This window comes from Larus michahellis, chromosome 6, assembly GCF_964199755.1.
Source record: "Larus michahellis chromosome 6, bLarMic1.1, whole genome shotgun sequence".
NCBI classification, from domain to species: Eukaryota; Metazoa; Chordata; class Aves; order Charadriiformes; family Laridae; genus Larus; species Larus michahellis.
The window spans coordinates 64,086,181-64,111,864 of record NC_133901.1 but is presented as its reverse complement, the minus strand read 5'-3'; the positions used below and the strand labels follow the sequence as shown (position 1 = coordinate 64,111,864).

General features: G+C 43.3%; 1 long non-coding RNA gene across 1 annotated transcript in view; it reads left to right on the top strand.

Annotated features, from left to right (window-relative positions):
* LOC141744826 (uncharacterized) overlaps positions 1 to 21,064 on the top strand; it is a 32,915-nt gene extending 11,851 nt beyond the window's left edge. Inside the window, exons 4-6 of the long non-coding RNA XR_012587595.1 lie at positions 4,819 to 5,924; positions 19,254 to 19,609; positions 20,509 to 21,064. This is a non-coding gene — a long non-coding RNA (uncharacterized LOC141744826). The remainder of the gene's footprint in view (positions 1 to 4,818; positions 5,925 to 19,253; positions 19,610 to 20,508) is intronic.
* Positions 21,065 to 25,684: the final 4,620 nt, after the last annotated feature.

Below are 25,684 nucleotides of genomic sequence, written 5' to 3'. Positions count from 1 at the left end.
AGACTCCTCAAGCTGTAATTAGTTTTAATTATTGTATGAAAGAGGAAAACAACATGCAGCATTAGTGTCAGTGACCTCCTCAACATGATACCTCTTCATGGGGATGCCCCCAGTAGAACAAGTCCCAAGAAAAGTATTTCTCTTGAAACGACGTTGCCTTTGACAACAGATCACAATATCTGCCACCTTAACCATTCTACCCATTTTAATGCTTAGAAAAATTGTCCAAGTTCTAGAAATCGTGTCTTTTTTATTAAAAAAAGATGGAGAGAGAGGGGTAGTCAGTTGGTGTGGGTAAATCACAAAAGTTGTAGTGACTTCACTGGAGCTTTACTGCAGGCATTTAACACAGCTCTGCCAGTCCTGTGCTTCTCTAGTTTTGTTCAGCGTCTGATGAAACAAAGTCATTCTTGAGTCCTATCTCAATTTTCATTTTAAGAGCCTAATTTTGAATTCAGCTTAACTAGGCCTCCCTTTTCCCCTTCGTCTTCAATCAGCAAGACATCGAATAATATATAAATACCTCACTGTGGCTTCAAGCTAAACTCATTTATGACCAAGTGACATAAATGATACCTGCAAGAAATTCTTGATATACCTGCTGCTTATATACAATGCCTTTGGACAAAAAGGGAGATTAACTTTTTTTAAAAAAAATTTTCTTTGTTAGCTATTCCACTTAATGCATGTAACTCCCTCATATGAGAGTAGCAAAAAATTACATCTGCCAATAAATTTGTAATGCATTAGTAATGATGCCATAATTGCATCTAATAAATAGTCTCTCTGCCCTCACTGGGCTTTTGTGAAGCTGAATAGCTGTGAACCACTTTGCAGTCCTCATCTGAAAGGTCTCCTATAGACAGAACAATATTACTATTTTAAATGGCAGAACTGTTATTGAGACACCTCAGTGCTCAAGCTGTTTTTGACAGTAACCACAGGCTACTCGCTGCAGCCTCGAAATCTGAAACTGCTAAGCTCATAGTTAGCTTAGCTATTCTCACTCAGCAAACACCTTGTTCCTTATGATTTATCTATCCCTTTATTCTGCAGACCATCCAGGAATGAGATCGGGAGGGTTTTTTTACACATTAATTATTCATAATGATTCAAGGAGTTTGTTCATGCAAAAGCATTTCAGGCCACAGGCTCTCTATGAACTCTTTGCTTTCCTAATTGCTTTGCGTATTTGCTGTTCATCATGTGCTGTCTACAGAACTCATATACAAACCACATCGTGTGGCATCGCTTTTGTTCCCTGACTGATGAGTCTCAAACCCAGGAACCGCATTTCTGGAACGCACAGGAGGCATCTTACATTAGGGCATCTTGCTGTTTCCCAGGTCGCTGCAGCTCTCATTCAACTCTTTCTGAAATCACAGATTCACTCTTAAGTATTTTTGGAGACTTGGGTTGAGCATCTGGTGTGGCTCTTAAATTTTTACTTCAGTTGCCACTAGTACTACAGTGGAGTTCGGTGGTTTGAGTGAGGTAGGAGAATGACTGAATCTAGGACGCGGTAACACAGGTGTCCTCCTCCAGACCTGAACCAGGTGAGTTAGGTCAAAGTTAGGAGGGAAATGAAAGGGACAGACAGGTTAAATGACTTTCCCAGTGGCACCCAGAAGGACTGTTGCAAGGCCAGACTGCGACTCACCGCTTCAGCATCTCCACCGATGTTTGGTCTGTGGGATTGCTGCCTACTGATTCCACCGAACTGGTCTTTTTCTCTTTATACCCGTTTCCTTCTCTTATTACTCTTGGCACCAGTTACCGTACCATGAAAAGACATTCCTGTGTGAGTAGGACTAAGGGGGTAGGGCCCTTGTTTGTCTCAGTGAAAAGGTCTGATAATCCTGACATGCTGTAAGGTCTCTGGGGAGTGGTGACCACTATTACACAAGCATCACAAGCAGGAGTTACATGCAAGACACAAAATAATCCCTCCACTCTATTGAAAATAAAGTAGCAAATCAATGCCTGGCATTAGTCTACTGGCAATGCCTGTGTCCGGATCTGGGTGCCAGCTTTTAGAAGTATGTAAGCCCTAGTGGCATGATCCCAAAAGCAAGCAGTGAGAACAACTGGAGGCCTTGACGCTGTGGCTGGAGTGGAAAGACTGAAAGAACTGGGTTTGTTTACTCCGGAGACATCACTAAGGGGACACAATGACAGTGTAAAATGTTCCTGCAAAGAGGAGAGGAATAAACTGTTCTCTACTGGATACAGGACAAGAAGGAATGAACATACATTGCAGCAAGAGACATTTAAGCTGCACTGGAGACAGCTGGACTCCAGTTTGGGCTGCCTGGGAAGGGAGTAACTTTGTGCACTTAAGTGAGGACTCGAGGCTAGGACCACCACTGAACTTTAGAGTTGAGACTTCTATATGTAATAAAGAGAGATGTTAATTCTGGCTGTGCTTCAACTTTCTTTGAAGAAGCTTTTATCTCTACATTGACTAGTGAGGGAGCCCATCTTCCTACATTAGCCAATTCTTTTAAGCGCCTAAAGTTAAATGGGATGGATCTGGACCTCAGTGACTTGCCTTCACCCTGTGGTTCATCATCGGACCCTGGGGGTCCTACATCTTGGTCTCCAGTTTCTGCTTTCGTCATTGCTGTTCAGTTTCCTTGCTGTGTTCAGCAGTGAATCTTTGCTTGACAGGAGTTTGAACAACCTTAGCGTAAGGCAGATTTCCTGTTCTTCAGGAAGGTTAAAGATTTGTTTACTGCACCAAACTGTTTAACAAATTGCCTTTGAATATATAGACATGATTCTGAAGGCTCTATCAGCTAAACCATTTCTCTTCTAAAATAATTGGTAATGAATAACTTTTTACCTAGTGTGTTGTATTCCAGTGTAAGTACTAAAAAAACAGATAAATGCAAAATTGATTTTAGTCTCAGTTTTCAAAATTCTTTATAAATATGAGCAAATACAGAAAAAAAAAATATACCATGGCAACATCCTAGTAATCTGACTGTCCTATCCGGTCAGAAGAAGTAGCATTAAAAAAGTCCATCTATAAACACGTTACTATGGACTAAGGCAATACTGGGGAATTGTCTTAGGTTAATTAACACCAAACACTGTTTTGTAGCAGAGCAAAGATCCCGTCCCCAGAAGAATCATAGTGGCCTAAAACTCTTGAGGCTGTACTTTTAGAAAGACCGAGTTTTGTCTTAAATGCTCCCTGGTTTTGTTTTGGTTTTGTTTTTTGTTTTTTTTTTTTCTGAATCTACGGGGTGTGCTTCCTTTGTTTTTCACATTGTATACCTATAAGGAAGTAAAAGATGAGGGTCTCCAATGAACTCTCTGAAGTTGAAACTGGGAAAAGCATGGACGTGAGATTTAAAACTGGAATCAAAACACTTGCACTGGAAAAGCTGCTGCAGCATGACAGGAGGTCCGTACCATGGCGTGTCCTATATCCATGCTTCCACGGTCCCTGCTAGCAGTGGGAATCAACGCTGAGGAGGTGACTGCAAAGCACGGTGATGATTCTAGCCTGTCTTCTCAAGGAAACAAGCCTTATAAACTCACACACCCAGTGCTGTGTGCACATACGATTCTTTCCTCCTGCTGGCTAATTTCAACGAAGGTTGACAGAGGACAAAAGATCTCCGGTAGAATACGTTCCTAGAAGTATTAATGGAAACAGGAGTTGCATAGAGTGAAGAGAGCCTACTAGTGCCTCACTTAGAGAAAAGCAGCTGCAGAGCTCCTTTCACAGCAGATATGAAAGAACCCTCATAGCAGAGACCTATTTGAAATGAAGCTTCCCGCAGTTTTAATTCTTACAGGAGTAATTGCTTAAAAGATATTTGGTTGGAGTTATGGCACGTAGAGGCTCTGCTGTTATCTGCTTCTAGTCTCCCCAGCCCCAAGTACTTTGAACCCTTTTGCTTCCTACCAACAAATTAAAAAAACGGCAAGTTAAAACTTCTCCTAGGAATTACATTTCTCTGTCCTGTATTTGTTCCCTAGAGCTAATCTTTATTTCATACTCACTGCGGTTATTGTTACAAGTCAGGATTGACTTTTTTTTTTTTTTGATTGCCAGCTCAACCAGGTCTACTTGATACCTTATAATTGAGCTGTATTTTTCTTCCAGCTCTATAAAGAGCGTAGCTCCTGGACTCGGCTAGACCATAGCTACTGCTCTTACCCTGCTGTAAAGGCATGAACTGTATCAGAGCACAGCTCGCTTCTGCAGCTGCTTTGGCTCCAGAGGGGTGTTTGTGTCAGTAAACTAATCACACATGACTTGGACAAGAGGCAGGCAGGAGCAGATAAGGGGCTGTTTTTGCAGAGTCCGTTCTTTGTCCATGACCATGTTTTGGTGAATGAAATCATCGCAGAGCAGACAGCAGTGTGACTGAACAGGAAAGGAGCCTGGTTGCCCCTTAGTTACAATCCCCACTTGGTTCTGTGCTCCCAGCCTTGGACAAGTCAGTTAACCCTTGTGTGACTTCTTCTCGGAGCAGTAAAATTTTGTGTAAGAACAGTAGCCTGTTGACTGGAGGTGGTGAACTTCAATACCTTTAAAAATAACAGATACACTAAACATCCAGGCAAATAAATGGGAAACATGCTTTAGTTTCCACTTAGTAAAGAGAAGTAAAAACCTTCCCAGTGATTTTCTTCTATGTGTGACAGAATAGGGAGAAATAGCACTTTTGTAGTGTCAGATTTGTCCCTCCAATATGAGTGGTAAGGTAATAACGGGGAAGTTGTTAGTCCTAGTGCCATAAGCTACTTATGCACAGTGTAGTTCCATTACAAAAAATGCCTGCTGTCTCTCTTCCCTAGATGCAATATGAATCAATCACTAGTTTCCTAGCTGAGAGGTTCCCACATTTGTCATTCTGGTGAACGAAACGGAGACGGTCTGTATGTAGGTGCTGCCCACAACATATCAGCCTGGCTTTCTCCCTTCACAACACAGCCCAGACCCTGCTTTGAAACGAGGGAGTCCCCTCTTCTTTCCCATGGTAAACACCATGACCATTGGTAGCTTGATGTGCCAGGTAAGTAACGACCATTTATTCTTGCTGGGTTGATGGGGTGCTCACAGTGGCCACCTGTCTGGCATGTGACTGATTTCAAGCCACTGAGAAAAGAAAGGTGGCCAGGGAGGAAAATTCTTCCAGCCAAGTTGGACCTCCAAGTCCTTGAGATCCTGCGCAATCGGCAGAATGGCACATTTCTTAATGGCAGCTGGGAAACAAAAGGGAATTTCAAAGAGAGGAGTCAAAATACCTGAAGGGGTTTTGTGGCCAACTTGAGAGGTAAGACCCCAGTGTTCACTTGCATTGTCCAAGCAGCAGAGAGACACATTCTCAGTGTGGAAATTCTGGTTTCATCAGAGGTGAAAGCTTACCCCCAGTTGAGATCAGAAAAGTTAGGACTCCCTCTCCGGTGCCTGGATGCCCAGCAGGAGCCCTTCTCACAGGCACAGCAAGTGACCTACAGTGTGCCCTGAGGGGCTTGAAAGCAGGTGTGCCTTCAAAGCAGGACCTAATTTTGAAAATGTGATTGGCTGCATGTGTTCTTAATTTCACAGGAAGATGATTGCAGGAAGGAAAGAGCCTCAGGTGAGCTGTGAAAGGAAAGAAAATAAACACGATGTGGCAGGTATTAGCCCTCTTGTGCTGCTGAAGAGGACTGCTGTGAACATAGATGGAGAAGATGGGGGTGGGATTAGCAACGTAATGAGAGATGTCCTGAAGAAAGGCTTTGAACAAGACACTTGAACCTATCTAGGCCAGCTGAAGAAGAAGAAGAAGCGGGAATATCAAGCAAAACTTCCTGCTGGTGTTATCTAGTAGGCTATGGAGCAGTCCTAGAGAAGCAGCAGAGATCTCCAGCATTGTGAAACAGAACACAAATGTGATCAGACATGCTCAAGCAGAAAGGTATGGACTATTCCTGCTTTTGGAATTCAACATAGCAAGGGCTGTCTGCTTTGAGAGAGGGAGACATCAGTGAGACTAGAGGAGACTAGCTAGAGATTTATTTTTGCAAGAACAGAAGACCCATGGAGAGGATGACCCACAGAGTTTATTAAATATGGCAGGCTGGCCTCTACCATTCCTTATTGTTTGACATGTCGTCCCTGTAAAGCTTGAAAATATGAGTCTTCATCAATTAAATAATGCTGGATTTAGTTTTAAAACCTTGCTCAAGAGCCACATCCAGAAACTCAGGACAGCTAGCTGGATCTGAGCCAGTGTGTTTTGACATGAAAACAAAGAAAACCCTCCTATGAACTGAGAGGTCTATTACTATCAGTTTGTCTTTGTTCAAAAAAGAACCATTATCTGCATCCTTAGGATCAAAGGTAAATAGTTCATGAACACAAGAGAAAACGAAAAAGGAATCCTCTATCCAGAGAACTGTACGTTTTGAGGTAGACTGTTGTCGGGTCATGGCATGGTGTTCCCATTGTTGCTGCCCTGATTAAACAGGGAAATAGGTTTTTAAAAAAAAAAAAAAATAGGCTCAGAATTTTTCACAGGCACTGGCTTCTTGCAGTGATCAGCATCCAGGGTCTTTGGGTTGTGGCTGTTGGACTTGTACACTGTCCCTTCAACCTCAACTCACCCAGCCTGAGTGGGTGGAGAGTACTGTGCCGTGACTCACACTTAACCTGTGTGTTTAGTAGCACTTTTGTTGATTTCTTTTCTACTTCTCTCCATTTGTCACCTCTTTTACAGTGTCAAGGCATCAGACTGTACCATATGTTCTTCTTGCACCTTTCCTGGTTGGATGGGTTGAATGTGGCGTTGCAACCATGCAGAAAAGTTGGCTGGCCAGTGTTAGGTCAGGCAGGAATGGCTTCCCCTGTACAGGGTGGATGCATGAAGAGAGAGGGCAGAATGTGTCTGTAGGTCCTCGTCTTCTATGCCTGCCCTTTCTAATTCATCTCTGTTTACCCAAAGCCTGCTGAGGTAGGGCAGAGAGTTAGGATCCTGACCTGGCAGACGTTGGTGACTCACTGAATGGTTGACCATCCCTTCTGCTGATGAGCACGAGTTCTGGAGACTCTTGTATGTCAGGGAGTCTACTGTTGTTGGGAGGAGGACGCATAACTGCTTGATACTGAATAAGGTGCCTCTGACTGAAAGTGCTGTAGGGGGCATGAGGAGGTATTATGGAGTTTTCCATAGCTGATGGTGTTACAAAAACTGCAGAAGAGTAAACAGAAAGTCTAACTACTGTTACTATCACGATTCCCCTCTTAAAATCATTTGTAACCGGCCAGCCTGAGGCTTGCCACCTGATGCTTTTCCCCCAAGTAATAATTTTCATCAAGGAACCTGTCCTGATGCTTTTTCCCTACAAACTAAATAATCTAGTCCACATTCTGGGTGGAGATCTGCATGGTGACACTGTAACCCTCATATTTCATTCTACAGACTGGCATTTAGCCTGTAGAATAGATTTTGATTTTCTGGAGAAACTCTTGCTAATTTAGGAGGACGTTGGACTAGTCCGTGAGGCCCAGGCCTACACAGACCCTTTTCTGTGCCTCATGGCACTAGAGCGCTAGTGTCCATCAATACAGATAGAAAAGTTTGGGTCATTTCATCAATAACAGATAATTTGTCTCTGCTGTAATTATGTTTCAGGCTCTCCACTGCTTTGGTCCTCAACACAGTGAAATCTATCAAGTGTTTATTGCTGTCCTGGTTACCTTTCTCTCAGCACTTTAACCATGCAGAGAACCCCCCATTTTTTTATCATACTCATTGTCATGACAACATCCTTGTGTTCTGCTGCTTGCTGTTTTATAGCCTCTAAAGCCGAGGAAACAACACTGCTGTACTTTGACTCTATGAGCCACAGTACTTTACGCTCCTGTTCTGTCCTGAGCTCCTTCCTGAGCTTATGTCAACTTCTGTTTACTTCCCCTTCCCTGGGGAAAACAGGAGGAAGGGGCCAAATAGTTAAAGTGTGGGGTGATGTCAGGATGGGCCAAAGGGGGAATGAAGGGAAAACAAGAAACGGCATTAAAATGATTGAGACAAACCTCCGCTGTTGTAGCATGGGTACATGGGACGAATCCACCCATCCTCTTCTCACTTTGGATGCATAAGCACAACAATATATTTAGGTAATCCATTGTCTCTCAGCCTTCTCTTTCCTGCAAGATGTTACAGCTTCATGGAAGAAGGGAATCCTACTTTCTGAGTCACTTTTTTCCTTCTTATCCTCAGTTACCCCATCTGTAACTGAGTAATCAATTTTAGCCTACTTTAATATGTTATATGAGCCAGGGATTATGTTCCTATGGATGGGGGTTGTCTTCTGATAATAGGATCGTGGCTAGCACTATATTCCGGCTGCTCTTCTTCTAAGCCCTAAAGGCCTCATCTAAATTGTAGAAAAATGCCAGTGATTATGTTGATAAATATGACAATCCCAATGGGTTTTAAATAGTAATTTATGGATTCAACAAGCCTGCCTCAAAATTTCCCTGCAAATGAGAAAGTTAACACCTGGCTGGGAAATTTATTAAAATTGCAAATGTTAATTTGCTTCTAGCTTGACTTGGGTCACTCATCTTCTGCAAGAAAATTGCACAGAGAGATTTGACCGAAAACACTAAATTATTTGAAGAATGCTTCAATTTCAAGAATATCTGAATTGGTGAAAATTTTAATGGAAATCAGAGCCTACCTTGAAGCTACAGAATTTTCCAAAGTGGCCTGATGGATGCCTCCAGGGGCTTTACGTATGATCACTGCATGGAAAGTTCCCGCTACGCAGGGTTTGTTTTTTTTCCCCTAAGAGAACTAGTGCCTCTCCTGGCATTTGCCCCTCACTACAGGAAAGACATTGAAGTCCTGGAGTGTGTCCAGAGGAGAGCCACCAAGCTGGTGAGGGGTCTGGAGAACAAGTCCTATGAGGAGAGGCTGAGGGAACTGGGCATGTTTAGTTTGGAGAAGAGGAGGCTGAGGGGAGACCTCATTGCCCCCTACAACTACCTGAAAGGAAACTGTAGAGAGGCAGGGGTTGGCCTCTTCTCCCAAGGGAATAACGACAGGACCAGAGGAAATGGTATGAAGCTGTGGCAAGGGAGATTTAGATTAGATATTAGGAAGAATTACTTTACTGACAGAGTGGTCAGGCACTGGAACAGCCTGCCCAGGGAGGTGGTGGAGTCACCATCCCTGGAGGTATTTAAGAAACGTGTAGACATGGCTCTTCAGGGCATGCTCTAGTGCCCAAGATTATTGGTTTGTGGTGGGGTGTTTTGTGTGGGGTTGTGGGTGTGGAGTTTAGTAGGTGGGTGCTTTTTTTGTTTGTTTGGTTTTTTTGTGTGTGTGTTTTTGTTTGGTTTTTTTTTTTATGTGGTTGGACTCGATGATCTCAGAGGTCCCTTCCAACCACTAAGATTCTGTGATTCTGTAACAAAAAGCACTTGAGAATACCACCCTTGGGGTCGCAAAGTTGTGTTCGACACATAATGATATGTAATTGGAAGTGGAGTTGTCTCTGGGAAAAGAATCTGCAGCCTTAAACTTCCTCCCAAACCGCTCATGACCGTGGGACTGTTTTCTGCATTGCTAACACATAACACGGATTTGTGTTGCCATAGGGCCAGTGAAAGGGGACTGAAAAGCCTTTCGGCCTTTGGAAAATGAAAGGCACCACATCGTAAGATCTGGATATTAAGTTGGATGGTGCGTCCTTACTTTGGCCTGATCCAGTGAGGATATAAATCAGTCACAACTCTGAGTTTCTTAATCTAATTTGGTACCTGAAGCCGTGGCTGTTGGGTTTGGGGAGGATCCTGGAGTACAATATCTGCAGCTGCCTTCACTGCGGCTCCCTAACCCCAAGTGGCTGTGGCTCACCAGGGTGACAGACCGGAGTAAGACAGGTGGACCCCACCTCCTGGTGAGGTTCTTGCCATCCCTATTTTCTGTCATTCTGTGTAAATGACAGCAGGGTTTGGCCCGGTACAGCTAGCTGTGTTGAATTTCCCCAGCACACAGCAAGTTCTGCTCTTCCTGGTACACGACCTAATTTGTTACCATGCCCCAGGGACACAGATATCATCCCAGTGGATCTCTCCGGATCTCTCCGGCTCTGTCCCTCCGCTGGGCGAGGCCATTTGGGTGCCAAGACTTACAGATCCTCCCTCTCAGCGGCTGATGTTACTTTGGCATGAAGAGAAAACAAAGTAGGTTAAGCTTGATTTTAATTAAACGTTTCCTGCTTTCACAATGAAAGTGGAAAACACATGTGGGTGTCTCCTCACTAAGTATGAAGGACAAAACAATGCTTTATAGGAATGGCGCAGATGTTAAACCCTTTGGCACATCTTGTCCAGCTCACTTTCCTTTGAAGTCAGGCTGGGGTGATTTACTTAAAATGCTTCCCTCCTGTGTGTGCCGTAGAGCCCTGTAGATGCCGAGGAGAAATTAAGATATCCTTAGAAAGCATGTAAGAGCACGCTCTTTCAAACAGAAAGGATTCTTCAGAGTAATAGCCTGTTTTCCCCAATTCCTAGCTCTGTAAGGAATGCTAGGATGGGAAATATCATTTAGATCCAGTCTCAGAAAGGAGTATGATATTTTGATTTTAGTATGGCTGGAGGGAATTGACTCTTTCCTATAACTCTGTGTGTGCAAGTTATAATGCTTCTGCTTGGGCAAAACTATTCATGCCTGCAAGAGGCCACTATTGCTCTGCTGCCTTCCTGCCAGTTGCCAATACTCAGAACTGCCTCCAAAGGTGCCTTTCTGGAGAAAGGAGCTGATTTACAGGGAAATACACAGGGCAGTCAAACAGCAGTCACGGCCTGATTAACTAGGTGGGCTACTGATCTGGCGCAACGTGACGCTTTCTAGGCTTGCATATCTCATGGATGGGATAAGGGACATTTATATGTAAGTGATGTCTAGAAGACATGGAGTTAGTAGTTGCATCTATTGTTGTTTTGGCTTAAGTCCTGTAACTGAGCCCGGACGCCCTGGTCACGTGAAGTGATCAATGCTCTGGCACTGGGTTGGAGTGAGTTGGCCACTTGAGCAGAGGGATTAACTGGGGGCAATGAAGGTCAGTCAGGGATGTTTTCCTTGGAGTGCTGCCTCTTTCTGTTGTGCAGTCCTGTGGGAAATGAATTAAAATGAAGAAACCCTGAGGCAGTACATGGACAACACACTGTTCTCCTGCACAGCCCGTGATTCTGCACAAGTTGTGTGGACGCAACTGGCTCTAACCCCAGTTGGCTCCGAGAACTGAAGCCCAAACTCCAGCACAGCAACCAAAGACGCAACCGTGGAAAGCAGAAGAGGGATCCCCTGCCCCTCCTTCAGGACAGAACCAGCTTTGCCTTTGTCGTTCTCACCCATTCCCCACTTATTTTTCAAAATCTCTTGGGATGCAGATTCTGTGTCATCCTCAAGCCATCTGCTGCGCTCCTTCCCTACACTTTCAATTAAAAGATTTTTCCTACCATGTAAATCTGCCGTGTTGCAACTGGTGCTTCAGCTCGGGCGTTCCCAGCCCCGCGTACAGCAGGGTTTCTCCCCCCGCCTTTGCAGAGTAGGCTCCCAGCCTGGCCAGCCCATCATGCAGCTCAGCTCTTTTGCAAAGGGACAGCATCAAGCTCAGCTTGCAATTCAGTTTGCCCCCTTTTCTGCAGTGATGTATGATCATTTCTGCCCTGGTCTAGTCCCTATAGAATCATTTTTTTTCCAGACTTTTTTTTTTTTTCCTATTTGCCAAGATACGTTGGTATTCTAACTGCGACTGATTTGCAGCCCCTCTCAGTTTAGTGGCCTCCGCAAGTTTAGCGGGTATAGTCTCTCTTGTTGTAATCGTGAGGTTTGAAACCCTCTATAGAGCAAAGCTTTGGAACTGGAAGTGAAGCTGACATCCAAATTGTCCAGCTCCCCCAGAACCGAAGGGGCACTGGCTGAACTTTATTTTTTAATAGCCTGCATTAGCCTCAAGGAATACAATTGTGGCCTGACACAAAGCTATTGTTGGAGATGTTTGCAGTTTCCTAATAGAATATAAATGTCCTCAGAAAACAAAGCTTTAGGGAAGCTTTATTAGAGCAGGCTAGTGAAGCTCAGGGGATGGAAAGGCGAGATAAAGGCTTTCAGGTGTGTGCCCTTTTTTTTGTCTGTTTGCAATTTTATTCCACTGTTCGTATTATGATCTTGGCACAGATAAAAACCCCATTTGTGTGTGATCAGGAAGCAATACTTACTACCTCATTTTTGGACACAGCTGCAGGGGACGAAAGTGTATTTCTTTCTTGTGCACACAGACAGATGTTTTGGATAAGGTAGATTATATCCAAATATTAAGAAAATAACTTCCAAGAAGAATTTCTGTCCTTCCTGGTACTAATCTTGATTTTACTCTTTTTTTAGTTCAAAAAGGCTATTTACTATTACTTTGACAAGGTTTTGTGAGATGTGCAGCCCTGCACTATCAGGCATGAAGAGTTATTGTGACAGCACAAACCATAACGCTATCCATCTAGCCCATCAATCACACTTCCCAAAACACCCAATGAAAGAAAGCAGCACTCTGTCCACTTCCTGACTGTTTTCACTCAAAATAAGCAGAAACTAGATGAGAATTTCTTGAGGTCGTGCAAACTGAGTCAATGCAATCCTGACTCCAAACTCGTTGCCGTTAAGATAGATCTATTGCAATTGCAGATGATGATGGCATTATGATGGCATTCATTTCTGTTAAACATCGTGCTGCCCTTTCACTCTCGTTCCCTGGACTCTACTTTCCCTCTTAGTAAGGCAGGTCCAAGGGCAGGGACAAAGACCTGAATTCTCCTATCAGGTTACCTTAATGCCCTGTGGGTCTCCTTGCCAAGTGGCAGAAGAACCTGACTTGGAAGAAAAATTGTCAGAGCTCTGTTGATTTCTGTAGAGTCAGGATAATTTGTGCCAGCAGAAGTTTTCTCAGGACTCTAAAGGGGAAAGAAAGTAGAGGATTACAGGGAAAACTGTACTGGTATTCATGGAAAAGGCTAATCTTCTGTGTGAATATGGTCATGCTCTGGCTAAAGTAATTGCTGGCACTAGAGAGTAGCAGAAGTTAGAGTCTGTCATTGAGAACAATCTGTCCTGGCTCATCTTGTGCTGGTTATCATGAGAGTTGTGGATGGGGGCAGATTATGCTGACCCACTCGCATCTGGCAGGGCTGGCTTGTCCGTGATTGTGGTGCTCCGGGACAGCACTGGAGGGATCAGCACGGGAAGCCCATTTGCCCTTTTAGAGCAACTTATCTGCGCTCTCTTGTGCAGTCTCCTGCAGAAGGCAGCGGCAAGCAGAACAAGGGTGAAGGCAGAAGATGCATGGCGTCGGAAGACAGATGGGCTCTTATCCACGGTTCATCAACAGTTTAAGTGAGGCCATGCCGCTGAGAGTGTTAGGAGGTCTTGGGAGGACAAGAGGAGAGAAGGGGAAGTGTTGCAGGATTCATGAAAGCAGAGCCCATCCAAGGTCAGAAACCCACTGGTGTAACGCAAACACGGGCAGGGATAGCTGTAGCTCCACATTAAGCTGGCAAAACAAAGGGTTAGTAAATGTCCTGAGATACCCCAAATCCCATCAGAAGGCAGAGGCAGAGCCAGGAAGAGAACTTTTCCAATGATTGATGGGTTTGTTTATTTTTAAAAATTACTAAAATCCCTCCAACTCCCCGTCCCACCAGTTTCTGGAATCTGATGTAAAGAAAACATTTTATTACAGATTCAAGCATTGTAGGATGTTCTAACATCTATTTTCTTGAATAAAGGGGAATGAAATTTCTACATGAAGAGACATTTCCAACTGGAAACCAAATGTCCTGGCTGGAGTTGCCAGCATGAAAAATTTCAGCTTCCACCGTTTATTGTGGTTTGTTATTCATGGACAGTTGAGCACAACTGAGACAAATTCATGAAACGTTTACGTTGCTGGCAGGTCTCCTGATGCTCTGCTGAGTCCCATCACGAGGAGCTCCTCCTCCATGTGGCCTGCCAGGACAATTTGCTTAATCTACCATTTTCCAATTGTCACTTGCTAATTTTATTACCTATATCACTTGACACAGTAGCAGCAGAAGACAGGACCCCTGTAGCAACTTTCTAGACCTGGGGGCTCTAGAAACCCAACGAGGTGTCAGTTCTCTGTGTGTATTCAGTAGGTATGGTCACAGTGTGGGCTTGGGCTATGGTGGATAGCCCATGGCAGCCACCTCCCCTGGCTGTACTGCAAATGCTGGGTGCTACCGCATAAAAACATGCACCACTAGGGCGTCTCAGTCAGAGGTTGCTGTTCTACTTCCAGCTGCAACCTTCAACTCAAGAAAGTCCCCAGTTTGCCTGACTGAATCATTCCAGGGATGCTGGACTAGCCGCAGGATGGTTTAGCTATGCCAGTAATTATTCAGTAGCCAGTCAATCTCTCCTAGGCATTCAAAAACCCTTCAGCTTCCCGATCGTGGGAAAGGAGAGATTAAACTCTCAGTAGCCTGTATCTTTATTAGCAAGTTCATACTCACCTGATTTTTAAAACCATTTTCATAGATTTGTTAGTTTAAGAGAACCCGATTCTTTTTGTCACAGAAATATCCCCACAATGCTAACAGAAGCTTATTAAACTGGATATTTGAGTGGAAAAAAATGTTTAGCAGCTGTTTGCAGAGGCATGTGGCTTGACAGATATTAAAAAGACATAAAACTGTCTCCTCCTTCAGACAAATCTTAAAGCTATTTATAGCTATTAGCTATTTATCTATTATGAGTTAGCTCCCCGTAGCTGTTTATAGCATCATGTGGTGCACTACGGGGACACAGGACTTCAGCAGCTCTGGGAGTTACCATGGTGTTTGCAGGGAACAGAACACGAGGACCTGAATTTTGGTACTGTTTTCATTTTGCAACACGCACACGCACGCTTCTGGTGCCAGTTACTCGCCAGTACAAAAGAATGAGGCTCCCTGGGGTGCCTACAACAGCACCCATACACAGTGGCAGGGAATTTGGCCCGTACGATTTAGACCATGCTGCCACAGGCAAGTACTAGGAAGATATCTGCTGAAGATGGGAACGGAAAAAACTTACATGATTTGCAGCAGCTGCAAGAATCTAAAACTGGAGTGCGTTGAAGTTTGCATGAAGGTTTCAACAGCTTTGCTGTTGAAGGGTGTTCTGTACGTGCTTCTGGGCTTCTGGGATTGGTGTCATAAAGAATATCAGAAAACTGTGAAACAGAAACCTCCATCTCTGCATAAAGAGCACAAAATCTTGGAAAGAGGGAAAATTAGTTAACTTGTATATCCAGAGTTCAAGCTGCTCTCTGTTCAAGAAGAGGAGAAACACAGACTTATGATTTTAAACATGGACATGGACTTAGTATTTTTATATTTTTCATATATATATATATATATTATTTTTTTTAATGCAGGAGGAACTCAAAACGGAGAGATTTAACCGGCAATGGTGTCCACTGTTGTTTTCTGTCTCTGACCATTTTGGGTAATGACCCAGATGAACAGAATTCACTGGAAGCTCCTGGCTTGTGATCCCAGGACTGTTGCCAGCTTAATGAACTTTGCCCCAAGTTCTGTTTGGAGTTTTCACCCATCGTTTGACAAAAAGTGAAAGGCATTAATGATCTGATGATTTCGTCCTTTTCATCTAAGATGCCAATCATCAAGCTTCATAAACAAAGGGCCAGATTCTTATTTATAGTCGAGATGCTTTGTGCACAAGTCAGCACGTCATGCACGGAAACGGCACAGAGATTCCTGCTGTATTCCTCTCATTTTGGTCCTGCTTCACACAGGCTGGTTCACCTGCTCTGCCTTCGAACGGTCAGAGCTGCTCAGTTTTACGTTACCCTTCAATGGCAATAAAAGGCCAGAAACAATTCAGTCGATGAGTGAGCAGAGGAATACCTGCCATACAGTTCCCGCAGCCTCCCATAGAATAGAAACTCTTGGTACAGGGCTGAAAGGTCACCCTGAAGTGACCTACACCAGGCTGGAGTGTTACTGCAGAGTGCCTAGCAGTGACAAACCATGGCTTTGCACAAGGAAAATCTAATCCTTGTTCACTGGGCTAATTTAAAAAATATATTGATATTTCTAATTAAAACTCATAGGGTTTGGTTAAGAAATTAGGCTCATTATTTCTCAGCTTTAGGGAAAAGATTGTAGGATTGGTTAACTCAAGGAGTAAGCAATCTTGAGTTTTATCTCTCCGCTGGAATGTGCCATATGTGAGCACTCTCAGAGACTTGTTTTCATGGGGAATACTGTGGTCATTTGCCACCTGCTAGAATTAATTCTCAAAGCAGGACACTCTGTTAACATATCACCGAGAGGGCAAAATCCAGGTTTGTTTCTCTTACAAGCAGCACAGTCACGTTAACTTGTTTTCATTGCCCAGTCAGGTATGGTTTTCTTCTGAACACTGGTCAGAGCTACTTGGAAACTGTTTTTATTCCCAGACACACTCTTTGGATAATATTGCTATAATTCTTAATAATGAAATGCTCTCAAAACTTCTCCCGAGACATGTGTAACACAATCCTGCTGTCTGCAACTGTAGATAAAGCTAGGACACGGGGAGGTAAAGCCTCCTAAATATCTGGAAATTACCAGCATAAAACCTTGTCCTACCTTTTGAGTCCAAGGAAATAGAACCAGTAATGGTCAGCACTCTACTCGGGCCATTCAAATCAAAGAGCCTTGCAGGAATGGCACTGCTTTTTCTAGGCAGCCGTGGAATTGCAATGACCCAGGCATTTATTTTTTTCCTTTCCTTTAGGGTAAAGATGATTCAAAGGTATCGTGGTGTGTGAGACATAGCTGAGAGAATTAATGGGCCTCCTGTGACATATCGGGAGGGGATGCGAGGAAGTTGAAATATCTAAAATTGGCAAAAGTTGGTGTGACACGAAGCCCGTGCTCCCAGCAAATCTTCCAGTGGCGGTGGGGAGCTGTGGGATGGCGACGTCTCCGCAGAGCCCATGGGGACCGGTGCTGTCTGCTGCTGCGGTACACGGCTAGAAAGGGAACTGCTGGGAGCCCTTGGTGACAGATCATTGATTTCCTGTTTTTTTCCCCGGCTTATCTGAACCTCTGGACTCGCTTGTGAGGAGAAGAAGGGGAAAAAAATAGAGCTGGCACCTTCTATTGTGTTTTCCCATCTTTCTTTTTTTCAACTGACCTGTGATTAAAAAAAAAATCAATTTCAGCTTGGAGTAGCAGAAACGGTATCAGAGAGTTTACAGACAAAAGGAATTATCTGGTTTAGGCGCCATTATATTCAAAGGGATTGTTTTCCTTAAATCAATTTGTCCTTTACGTTTCCTTCAAGCTGTCTCAGAGCAGTAAGTGGAGGTGTTTCCCTGGTGCAACACGTGGAGCAGAGGATGCTGAGCCTGCGTTAGCCCTAAGTGCTATGTAGCAACCCATCCACCAGTGTGCCAGGTGCTTTTAGTGGGATGCAACTGGACTGTCTGTTTAGGAAAAGACCCGAACTAGCAAATATTTAGGAAGGTGAAAAGATAAGGCGTTAAATTGGGAGCTGGAACAGGACACAAACACTGACAGATATAAAGAGGTACAACAGAAGTTTTGGTGAGGACCTTGGCAGAAGGTCTCTCCTCAGTGTGAAATGGTGTTGTGGGACGGTGTATGGCAAGGTGGACTGCCTAGATGTGCCTGCCTTCTTACTACAGAAATGGTAAATCTCCATCTGTTTCACCTCCCACTTGTGGTCTTGGTAAGCACTTTGAGAATGGTTTGGAAGGTTCTTCTCATTACAAGTCTTCACAGAGCCCAGAAGAATAGGACCACAAGCCCCGGCTGGAGACCTTCCTGGCCAACATAACTCTTCCTCCAAATAGAGCGCAGGGTTTCAAGATTCTTTGTCAATGAGTTATCTCACCTCCACTCGCACTGTCTTTATTTATCCATCACTTTATGTAAGCAGAAAAGTGTGTGGTTTTATTAATGATTATGTGGGTAGTAAAATTTTCACTAGCACCAAACATCCAAGTCACAAATTCCTCTATTACAGTTGGTTTCTACTGCTGGTATCTTAAAGTGGTGGGGGTTTTTTTTGGTGTGGGTTTTGGGTTTTTTTAGCATAACATTAAGCCTTTAATTTCTTTCAAGAACAAAAATTATCCACGTCCTTGTTTATGTAACATCAGCAATCATAGGTCTTAACAAAGGAGTTAAAGTTTAAAAAGCAGGATGCGGCAGAGAGATATGTCAGATAACCTCCAGGTCTACCTATATAGAGGTCCTGTGCTCATACATATGTGCTTATACATCTGTGTATTTTCCATTCATACGGCACTTCCCATCTAATGCTAAACTTTGCAAACTCCATTCTGTTAATGAAGAGTTAATTACTGGCATATATTTAGATTCATATAAGGGAGTTCAGAATAACAAATAACAGTCAGGCCTAGAGACATTAAGCAACATTAGCAAAGGAATAATACTTTGAGGTCTGTGTTTCTATGCAGAAAGAGTATAATCCCTGGCTCTTCTAATGTAACTCCAGATCCAACCACCTATAAAGTACTGTGGATATTTTTTTGATTGGGGTTTTCCATGGAAGGGAATCAGGTATCACACTTGGGGGCTAATGGCTGAGAATTAGCAGCCTTCGTCTGCATTTTTATTATTAACTGTGCAGTGGTGGCCATGTGAGATTCTTCTAGTGCACAAGAATTAAGAACAAAGTCTGACCCAAAGAATCTTCTGCCTTAAGTCAGCTTACAAACAAGAGGAGGAGAATGAATTGAATTTAGTTGTCTCTCTGTCTGGTGCCTGAGATTTGGGAACCTTTGGGATCAAGGATCACAACAGTCGTTAAAAAACAAGCAGTCAGTCCCCTTCCCCAAAAGATCATTTACCGAACTTTTGTGATTGCAGAGAAACTTGAAAACATAATCTATGAAGGCACCACATCCTCAAATATAGTTTTTAAAAATACTTTTTGTTTTTAAGTCAAATTTTTGACCTGGGGGAAGTATGAGGGGAAGTGCATCAGGTTTTGGCTGCATGATGCCCGTGTATTTATTGTGAAATGAAATTAGGTTTCTTTGTGATGGGAGAATACAGAATCACAGAATCTTCAGAGTTGGAAGGGACCTCTAGAGATCATCTAGTCCAACTCCCTTGCACTAGATGATCTCTAGAGGTCCAATACATTTTTGTGATTTCTGTTGATTTTTTTTTTTAGCAGGACTGCGAATTGCGCCATAAAAACTGAGTCCTGTCAACTGGTAGGATCTTTGAAAAGAAGCGAGTGTGTTTCTCCTGTCCAGTTCTATTTATAAAAATACCCAGCAGCTGGCGAAAAATGAAGTCTGTGTATCTCACACTGCCCCAGAAGTTGCGAACAGCAGCTAAATGCAATCCTGACAGGCCATGGAGATGCTGTGAGCCAGAAGCTGCATCTGTCCGGTCCCACCCTGGGAAATAGATGAGTACGAAGGCGGAGAGTGGGAAACCTCTTCTGTCCCTTTCTTTTCTGTTTGTTCCAAAGAAGTGACGGAGGAAAACAAATGTCCTAAAATTTAAGAGGAGAGTGGGAAGGTAGGAGGGTGTGACAGGACTGATTCCCTACCTTCTAGTTGAGGATTATGACTCTTTGCAACAGTGCTGCAGTTCGTCCATGAAGCTAAATTATTTCCACCCTTGCAACACTGGAACAAAATTAGAACATAATTCTGAAGCCTTAATTAGGGTGCCAGCTGGCTGTTGCCAGCACAGCTTCTTTGAATTGGCAAAATTCTTAGAACAGAAACAAAAAGCAACACAGGAAAGCCCGTGAGGTGTCAGGAAGACGCCTCTGGTCTTTGCCTCACTTCCTCCCACTGCAAAAAAAGAAAGTTAATTTGCAGTTTTACTTTTCATTAGCTAGTCATTATTTACTACACCTAGTCTGTAATTGATGGCATAGATTGTACATTCTGCAAAGTGAAAGTAACGCTCGTTTCCCTAATAACTGATTTTGTAAAGCTTTACAATGTCACCGCTTGTCATTTTAAATACATACAGGATTCCTGAATGCTCCTTCAAACAGAAATCAGAACGCCTGTGTAAAGTAATGTGCTATTACACCTACGTTGCACAATAATATTGCAATCATGATGTTTAAACTGCAAGTCACAAGCACTAAGTTAGAACCAAAACACGATGTCCTTCTCCAATTTTAAAAAGCGTTCACATAAGTATGTCAAATTCTCATGTGCCCGACTGAAGCACCGGGCAAAAATTATACCCCGCGGACAGAATATAACAGAGCTCATAATATTGCAGGGGGCTATTTCCATCACATTGATTCCCTGGAGGTGTTCAAGGCCAGGCTGGACGGGGCTTTGAGCAGCCTGGTCTGGTGGGAGGTGTCCCTGCCCAGGGCAGGGGGGTGGAACTAGATGAGCTTTAAGGTCTCTTCCAACCCAAACTATTCTATGATTCTTCTTGCAACCTAGGACCCTTTCTGCTGACTTCTGCATTCAAAGAAAAGCTCCGGAGTTTGGCATACTGTCAGTCTGTTGCTTCTTGGGTCGTATCGCCCAGCCTACGAGCATGATGCCCACCACATAACTCAGCTCTTCTGCTGCAACGGAGCGAAGCTGAAGATCCGAGGGCTGGACTCAAACCAGTCCGAGAGGCAGAGTACCACCCAGGAGTCATAACTCTTCGTTTGTTCCAACATTGAATGTATCTCTTCATGCCGGACTTTAGACAGTCTACAATGTGTTAGGAGGTCCAGTTAGAAGGCTAATTAAATACAAAAAAACTATCACAACTGACATCATGGCCCTGCCATATTCTGTGGTCTTTCTGACAAATCCCTAGACCACTGTTTTCTTCTCGCCCGCTTACCACCACTGAGAGAAGCTTTTTGTTCACTCACCTCAGCTGTAGATCTCAGTCTGACAACCTCTGTGCCAGCTGCAAAGGTTACAAAAGCATTTTTAATATCTAGAACTGGCTAATGCGCACAGACCTTGCTGTGCAGCAGTAAAACATCGCAGGAGGGTGATGTGAAGCCACTTCATTCTCTTATGCCCATATCCCAATTAAAGATAAAAAAAAAAGGGCTGTGAATGCATGATTAAATATATGTGGAAAATGTGTTTGTACTCATCCACTTAACGTCATGTGTGTTCAATAGAGAAACGTGCTCTCACCCCTGGTTACCTGACATCCAAAGTATTCATTTTCCATTCGCCATTCGCAACATGGAGACGCCCTGCTCTTTCCTTTACGGGGTGCTTTAATTGTAGGTGGCTTCACTTTATTTTTTAGTTACCGTTACTCACAAGTAAAACCGTGTGAAGGTACACAGCGCAATCCTTTCAGTCTACATAAGCTTTTGACAGCTTGTCCCCCAAAAAGCGTTTGTTACTGTCTGAGTCCTGCTGTCAAAAGGCACAGACCTGAAGCAACTTCAACATAGATTTTCACACGCATTTCTGACACATTTAATAGGTGAGATGTCATCGCCACAAGCTGTAATTTCGGCCAAAGGTGGGATACGAAGGCTGAGTGGGCCCGTGCACGGATACTCGCCACCACCTGAGGCTATACCAACGCTGTACAGCCCCAAGAGGCCAGAGGAAACGTCAGCTCTCCCGTTGAGGCAGTGTCACCTCAGACCCTGCCTCCCCCTGAGACCTGACCCGGGGGGCAGAAGAAACGTCCTCATAGCTTGTGTACTATCAAACGATTAGTACCAGGTCAGACTGGGAGTGTGTAAATCTTTGCGATTTAAGGCTCCAGCCTAAGAAACGACACAAATGCACTTGTATTGTTTTATGCACACAAATCCCTAGGAATGAAGAGCCAAACCCTCCTCTTCTCCAGTGTAAACCTTCCGCCATCCGAGGTGCCAGAAGGCCAGTTTCTCCGTATTTGTGCTAGACAAAGCAGGATTTACTGGGTGTTTTTTGCCTGAGATTTCTTTTTTCCCCCTGTTTGGTCCATCTCTGATGAGAGTTTAATATGGTGAACTGAAAAACAAAAGAAAAATAGCCACCGCCAAACTACTTTAAAAACACCAACTTTCCCACTTCCTTCACTATCTCACTTACTCTTCCTCGCCTGGTAATATTAACAAGGGCAAACTTCTGCAGCCAAGGTTTTAAAAGGCAATCACCTGTAACCAGTTAAGAGAAAATTAATTTGTCAAGCAGGCTGACAGACTAGTCAACCCAAGCAGCTGTGTAATCCTACCAGGGCAAGGCCCCAGCCCTGTGGCAGCACTAGTCGTGGTGTATCTGCAGAGTTGATTACATTTTCTGGTGTGTCAGGCGTAAATAAAGAAGGAAAAGAGAACAGAAGTTTATATTGGCATCTGCCTGCTGCAAAGATCAGCAGTAGAGCTTAGGCATTAAGGATCAGAAAAGAATAGAAAATGACCCCAAATTGATATTACCTGGATAGCTCATTGTAATTTAAGGAGCTCCCTCTGGTCTCCTCAATCATCTCCATAAAAAACCCTACATTGACACATAAAAAGCAACACATCCTTATGGCTACAGATGTTATTCTTCTAGCACTGTGTTTTACTCCAGAATAGGAAGGAACCAAAGACTGAAGCTTTCTTTGTTATTTAAGCAGGCTTTTGAATCATAATGGGATTCTCTGTAGATGGCCTTTCTGAGGGCTGCAGCTGAACTTGCTTCTTTAGGGTTCTCTGGACACTTTTTTGGGGTGTGGGTATCAGTAGACAGCCCTCCTGTTATAAACATCTGAAGACCTCCTGTAGCTATTCTCTGAACCTTCTCAGACGGAGAGTTGTTCTCTTTCTCCTTGAAGGAGAAGTAAGGCGTAGAGGAACTGCTCTGGATGACCCAAGGAATCTACCTAGGGGTGGGAATGGACCCCACAATTCAGTGTTCAGTCCTCTGGTCTGGTTATTATTGATTTTTCTGGGTCAGCATTTTTTTTAATGGTGCAGCAATGAAATCCAAAGGCAGCCCATCACAAATCAGCTGCACGGCTTGTCTTGGAAAGGAAAGGCAGGATTTTATTTTTGATGACTCTGCCATGCACCTAGGCTATTGTCTATACCCTTCCAACATATATGCCTCGGCCTGGGGTACTATTTTCAGCCACAGGAATTTTCTTTCCTGAAAGAAAAATCACTTTGAAGCTATACAAAAGTAAACCACCTATAACTAGAAGATACATGACAGAAATCACTTTATTAATTTATTAACATGAGACCCAGATAACTTCAACAAGGGTTCTAGTATTTCAGCCCTCCACAGAATACATCTTGCCTTTAAGAGACAATTTTACACGTTGTGTTTAAGAGAGAATGTACAGCAAATTTGTGATTTAGTCTTCCCACAGCATCGTGTATAACCAGCTGCACCTGGGAAAATTCTCCAAAGGGTGACAAATCTTTTCTTGCAGTACCTGGGAAACCTTTAGCTTTTTAGCATTAGAAGCATGGAGAAAAGATCACACAGCAATTAGCTTACTGCTGCTGAAAATTCAACACCACCTTGATATCTGATGCAATTTTTTGCCTGTTGCTGCGATGTTTTGGATGTGGAAAAAAAAATCACTGCAGAAGCACTACCCACTGTAAATGGGCATATAAAAAGTATTTCAGAGGTTTGATGAGTTTGTGTAGTGCTGTATTTCCTGGATGAAGACAATATGTGCAACGCTGAAAATGATCTATGAGAAGAAACAGAGCCTAAAGAGATCTGAAGATACAAGGCAGAAAGCTTTGCAGGAACAGAAAAGCAGGTATCAAAGCAACCGGCCTTGGAACAGAGAGTCCCACCCTGAACAAGTCTTTTATCTGCTTGACTGGCGCTAGGGATGTAATCACGCCGTAGTTATACTGACACTGGCAGTGAACGGAAAAAGGTTTGACATTCCTTTTCCTTTACTGGGAAGGGATACCATGTAAAAATATGGTTAAAAAATAAGACTGTAGGCAGAAAAGAACAAGCCAGATCCTGAAATATTCAAAACATTTTCCTATTGAAATTTAAAAATGTACCATAATTGGAAAAAAGTGGAAAAATATGCTCAGCTGATTCAATGAATGACTGAGGGGGGTGAAGAACCACAGAGATACTACAGATTTTCCGTCTGTTTTTAAAATACAATTTAAAAATTCAGCCATATCCTTATCATTTTTAAATGAAAGAGAACATAAATATATCTGATAAAGCAATCCTGCCACTTTTAATCATCCTAGGACAAGCTCAAGGCTTTGATTCTCGGGGGGAGGCAGACTTCACAGAATCACAGAACGGTTGAGGTTGGGAGGGACCTCTGGAGGTCATCTTGTCCAAACCCCCTGCTCAAACAGAGTCACCTAGAGCAGGTTGTCCAGTGGATGATACCCGCTTCAATTACCATGGGAATTGTTACTATGGAGATCAACACTGGAATAAGGGTTTGGATCCTCTTTCTCACTTGAGCTTTGTGGTCCATTTGTGTATAAACTCTGCCGAGACAGCCAGATGTTCTAGATCAGCAGAAGGAACAAGAAGGACAACACGTGTGAATGAAGCTCTAGGGCATGAAAGAAAACACAAATCAGCTTTTAAAGTCACTACCTCTGAATTTTCAGCATTCAAAGCAGAGCATGCTAACTCTCAGATAATTTGTTAATTTGTTCTTCTAAAAGTACGCAGTATGTTTCATACTGCGTCAGCCAGTCCGACATGCTCCATTTACAGCATCAAAGGGACGTGAACTTGAACCTCGGCTGAAACAGAGACCATTCTAGATAGTGCCCCAAGATTAAGCAATGTTTTCAGATCAAGTTCAACCTAAGTCTTCTGTCCTCTGTGGCGTAAGTAATCACTAGCTCTGCAAACAGAAAAGAATATCTTATGTTCCCCAGAGTAAAAGGGACCTTACAGACTGAGAATCCAGCCAAAATCAGAACAACTTCACACTGTATATCATGTTTATTTCAGCTGTATATCTTGGGCTAATGAAGCAATCACTTCAGTGGGCAAAAGGACGATATTTATAAAGGTTCAGGCAACCAAGCATTTATGATTTTACTGTAGACGCATACATCTTTCTGAGGCAACACACATACTGCAGGCTGAGTATTTTTTCCCACTTGAAATAGGAGGAAAGCTGAAGAGGCTGGAGAGCCATTGTGTTTTAAATACCGTGAAATGGATTGGTGCTTTTCATATCTATATTTAGTAACGATAAACATTGCACACAGAGATGCATAAACCTAAAGAGGGTACTGAAACCCTCTTGTGCTCTTTTAAGAAATAAAGCGATACCTTTTCTCTTAGTGAGGCAAAATGAAGCAACTGTTTAACATGAAGAAGGAGACGTGACAGTTCCCCGGGAAACTATTTCGTGGTTCACGCAGATATTAAAAGACACCTTAAATTCATAAAACCTGTTGGAATCATACACCGTTCGTCTTCCTTTTTATTCTAAAAGGTGACGATGGGAGTTAAAGTACCCTTGCATTCTTATTCAGTCTGAAGAGCTCAGTAGTCTGAAAATCGTGATTCGGAGGCTCAAGAAGACAGACCAAAAAGCTGCCGACCCCCGACACCTAGCCCCAACCAGATCATTCAAAGTTTCATGTGACGGTGTATTATCTAGGATGCTACATCTCCCACAGACCTTGAAAGGCCGGCGTCCACAATG